We start from the raw sequence: 5,354 nt of genomic DNA on the forward strand, positions 1-5,354 counted from the left end.
ATACATTTCCCCCCAAAAATCCCAGTAAGTTTTTTTTTTTTTTTTTTAGAAATCAACGAATTAAATTTTTTTTTTTAAAAGTTTAACTGGGGGCGCCTGGGTGGCTCAGTGGGTTAAAGCCTCTGCCTTCGGTTCAGGTCATGATCTCAGGGTCCTGGGATCGAGCCCCGCATTGGGCTCTCTGCTCGGCGGGGAGCCTGCCACCCCCTCTCTCTCTGCCTGCCTCTCTGCCTACTTGTGATCTTTCTCTCTGTCAAATAAATAAATAAAATCTTTAAAAAAATAAAATAAAATAAAATAAAAATAAAATAAGAAGTTTAACTGGAAGAATATACATAGAGAAATACCTGAGAAAGATTTGTACATCGAGTAATAAGGAAGTACTTACTCAATCAAACATCAAATATAGTTTAAGCTAGAGTAAATAAGTGTTTCTAGTAAGAATGTGTAAGATAGATTAGTTAAACTAGAGGAAGCCTCAGAATCTATGGGAATGTCATATATTAGAAATGGGTCATTATAAATCAGTGGGTAGAAGATGGATTATTCAAAAGATAATATCAAATCAATTAATAAATATGAGGAAAAATAAATTAAATTTTCTATTTTATACTATAAAAAACATATTCACAATGGGATATAAACATTTCAGTCATAGAACTACAAGAAGGAAATAAAGGATTTTTTTTTTCTAATTCACAACCTTAGGGAAAGCTCTTTTTTCCTCTCTCCTTCCCTCCCTTCTTCCCTCCTTCTTTTTTTCTTAAGTAGGCTCCAGCATGGAGCCCAACATAGGGCTTGAACTCATAACCCTGAGATCAAGACCGGAGCTGAGATCAAGAGTCAGACGTTTAACTGACTGAGCTACCTAGGCACCCCAAGGAATGCTTTTCTTATCATGTTATTAACGAAAGGGACTAAGATATAAATAACTGAAACTTTGATTATGTAGAATTTAAAAATTCCTTATGGGACAAAATTGCCATAAAAGAGGTTAAAAAACACCAAAAAGAAGTTAAAACCACAATTTAAAAAAATATTTAAATTTAAAATTTTAAAAATATTTTCGGGGCACCTTGGTGGTTCAGTTGGCTAAGCATCTGCCTTTGGCTCAGGGCACGATCCCAGGGTCCTGGGATTATGCCCCACACTGAGCTCCCAGCTCAGCAGGGAGCCTGCTTCTCCCTCTCCCTCTCCCCCTGCTTATGCTCTCTCTCTCCCTCTAACAAATAAATAAAATCTTTTAAAAAAATTAAAAAATGTTTTCAACACATGTGACAAAGCAACACATCCTCTGATGATTGTATAGAGAACCCCCCCACACACAAAACTAATTCAATAGCAAAGAACAAAGTTAACGTTTATGCTTTCAACTGACTAACATTTATTGAGCCAATGGTTTCTCTCTACACTGAACAGGGAGTTTATATTAAAGAAGGAGGAAATGGATAATATATACATTAGAAATTGAATAAACAAGCTGAGACTTGAATAACAAGATGCAGTGAGCCTGAAAAAGCTGAAGGGAAATTCTAGGAGGAGAGAAAAGAGGAGGGTGTGGGAGTGTGAGGGAGAGTGAACATGGAGCAAGGAGGCCAGCACGGTGAGGGAGAGTAGAAGGAAGGTGAGCTCTGGGCAGGAGTCAGGGCTTGTGTGTCAGTGCGAAATTCTTGGAAAGTTAGATGCAGGGGAGTGATACGATCCGATGCTTGTTTTTAAGAGATCAGTCCATCCAGTCTATGACGAGTGGACTGACTGCAGGGAATTAAGGGTGGAAGCTGAGAGGTCAGTTGGGAAGGGTGTATTAGAAAAGCACCAGGGTGAGGCGGGGAAGGGGGTGAGGTTAGCCTCTCATTTCTGCAATGCGGCAGACTCCTAAAAGAGAAATGTCCGAAGTGACAGTTGTACATGTGAAATGTTTGGCTAGATGTTGCCAAATTGCCCTCAGAAGAAATAGAGGCAACAGCTCTAACAGCTGTATACGAATGGTTATTTCCACGGCACCTAGGTGGCTCAGTGGGTTAAGCCTCTGCCTTCGGCTCAGGTCATGATCTTAGGGTGCTGGGATCGAGCCCCACATCGGGCTCTCTGCTCAGCGGGGAGCCGGCTTCCCTCTCTCTCTCTGCCTGCCTCTCTGCCTACTTGTGATCTCTGTCTGTCAAATGAATAAATAAAATCTTAAAAAAAAGTTATTTCCCCCTCATCATTATTGATAGTAGATATTATTATTTTTTATCTTTATTATTATGATAGATAAAAAAGTTTCTACCTTTAAAATTTCAATTATTTGACTTAAAGTAAGACCAAACATATCTTTTATATGCATATTTGACATTTATAGCAGACTAAAAATTACTACCTACCACATTCAATAGTCAATTCTGCCTTCATCATAATTGGTCTCTCAGCAACATTGGACATTTGGATCACTTTCCCTTTTTTGAAACCAGGCTTCCTGAACATTCCAAGCCTCTGGACTTCTAGCTCACTTTCTGTCCTCTCCTCCTTGGGCTCCTTTGCAGACTATGCTTTGGCCAAAGCTCTGATTGCTGGAGCATCCGAAGTGTTCGCATCCTATTTACTATGCATGCTCTCCCCTAGATGATTTCCTCTCATCCTATCCAGAGGCTTTCAATACCGTTTAGATGTCATGGGTTCCCAAAGCAGTTTCCCTCTCCAGACTTCTCCCCTGGCACATGGTGTATACATATGCCCACTTACAGCCACTTAAACTGACTCCGTCTGAAGCCTACTGACTTGCAAGGCTGTTCCTGCCTGGTCTTCCTTCGTTCCTTCCTTCCCTCAGTCACTCCATCCTCCCTGTTATAAAACAAAACTCAACTGGGTAGACTTTAAGGATCTTATTAGCTTTATTCAGTGATTCATGAATTGAGCAGCTTCCAAACCAGCAGAGAGAAAGGGGCCTTAAAGAGCTATGTAAGGCAAGAGATAGTACAGGCAGAAAGAAGCAGAAACAAGGAAGCGGTAGTAGGCGAAAAAACAATTGGTTATTGCAAGAGTACTATCCTTCTAGGTGATGGCAGGGCTTTATTCAGTAGATTACCAGCTAATGCTGATCTGACAATTCTTCAGTAATCAGTTTAAGATGCCATCTCCGGGAGAGCCAAAACTGGAATTAAGTCAGTTTGGTGATGTGGGTCTTACCATAAGTGACTCCATTTTGAGTATTGTCGGTCTTTCTCACTCCTTCCACTCCATGCTTTTAGGGATCTGTCCTCTGTAAATACAGCAGGGAGGAGCCCAAATGTAAGGACAGGAATGGTTACTTGGCATTGTTTATAATGACAGAAAACAACAAACTACATATCCGTCGTAAGAGATTAAGTACATTATGATGTAATTGAGCAGAATCAAAATAAGCTGCCCCAAAATATGCTATTTAAGCATGTGGATAATTTCAAGCTCAAGACAATCAAGGTCCCACACACTCAAGAAAAGCTATTTACATTTTCCATAAGTACCTATAAAAATTTAGGTAGGAGGCCTATACCAGGAAGAGAGCTAATATTAACATAACTTTCATATCAGAAATATTTACCTGCATGGCATGGCGAACATTTGTTTACTAAACATCTCTTCTCCTCTTCCTGTGATTTGTCTTCCTCTTCTTTCCCCATTGTCTTTAGCTCCGGATGGCACACAAGCCTCAGTCGACCCCCATCTTTGGGTCTTGTATCTCTGGGGTTCCCGTGCACACAGATTTTTTCCCCCTGTTTCTCTTAACCTATGTCAATGTAATCATTAAATCATCCAGAGAACCTAGAAGGGAGGAAGGGAAAATATTTCCATGATGTAACACTTCTCGGTCTTAAAGTTCCTTCTAAGCAAAAGGTCTGGAGACGCGTTAAACAAGAGACCAAATGGAACAGGATTAGGAGTGTTAATTATAAATTATAGGAGGCTGTAGCATATACCCAGCTATTTAAGTATTTCTATTTTAAGAACCAGCTACTAGAATAATCATCAAAAACTTAACTGGAGGTGCTAAACAAGAGGATGGATGGCATGGTCTAGTGAGAAGAGCACTGGGCCAGGAGCTAGAAGTCATTTGTTCTTGGATAGACGCTCTCCTGGGTGACTTTGAGGTTGACATTTTGTCTCTAAGCCTGTTTTCTAATTTGCAAAATGGAGCTACTATACCTGCCTTTCCATGCCATGAGCTTATTGCCAGGACCAGATAAACTAATGAATGCAACACCATACCCATATAAGGCTAGTCGATACATAGAAGAATCTTGAACAAATTTGTTGGAATTTCCATTATAATTATTTCTTCCCATACTATTATTGGCATTATTACAAGCCTCTCTGCCCTATGGTGAAGATAGTTCCCAAAAGGTTATACTTGCAATTTACTTTAAGCTTCATAAATAAATTGGATTGATGAATGAATGGAAGAACGGACACAGAGATGTCACAAAACGAGTAGAGTAAATACAAATGATAATATCGGGGTGGTGGGTGTCCAGATGCTCATAAAGTTAATTCATATACTGGGACCCACAAAATGGAAGTCACCCAAGTGGCATGACCCATGTCACAAATCTAATCTCAAATCAGCCCCCACTTAAAGGAAACACTTGTGAAGGAAACCTAACATATGCCAACTATAGTCCTCCACCTGACTTTAGCTAGCTTACCTGCCCCTAGAAGACAGGACCCACTGACCTACTAATGAAATCCCCACCTTCCTAGCCAACCATGCCCTGTTTCTGCATTGTCACATCTAACGTTCTGTAAAACACTCTTGCCCAAAATCCTTGCTGACTATACACTGCATTCCCCCAATTTGCAGATTGTTTACCCCTTGAACGAAAACCATCAAACTCATTCCTAGATTGTTTTAGTTTTGTCATTTGGCAATGCTCACTGCAAAATTCCTTCAATTTTTCTGTATGTTTGAAAATCTGCACAAGAAAATGTTCAGAGGAACACTCATCAAAAATAGAAATATGTTGTTTCTCTTTGGTCATATAAAAGCAGACAGGTTAGACTCATTTGCTTAGAGAACGCCCTATATTGACAGAAGACCAGTGGTATTATGCTAATTTAAATTTTACATCAGTTAATTTTGTCCTAAATGCCAGTTAGCAATCTCGGCCTAGCCAAAGCATGACCTCGCCCCAGCCTCTGACACCAATGACCGCTTCCGAAGAGTTTAACACAAAGCCAGGAGATGGCTGTCCACGGCTGCAGTCCGCAGTTGGCATCCATATTGCTTTGTGACCTTGAGAAGAGAATGCAACCTGTCCCTTCCTGAATTGTCCCATCTGAAAGAGGTGGCTACTATGAACCATCCCAGGACCACTGACAATGCTACAGAATGATTTGTA

This window comes from Enhydra lutris, unplaced genomic scaffold (genome assembly GCF_002288905.1).
Source record: "Enhydra lutris kenyoni isolate GAN:26980312 unplaced genomic scaffold, ASM228890v2 scaffoldscaffold25, whole genome shotgun sequence".
Classification (NCBI taxonomy): domain Eukaryota; kingdom Metazoa; phylum Chordata; class Mammalia; order Carnivora; family Mustelidae; genus Enhydra; species Enhydra lutris.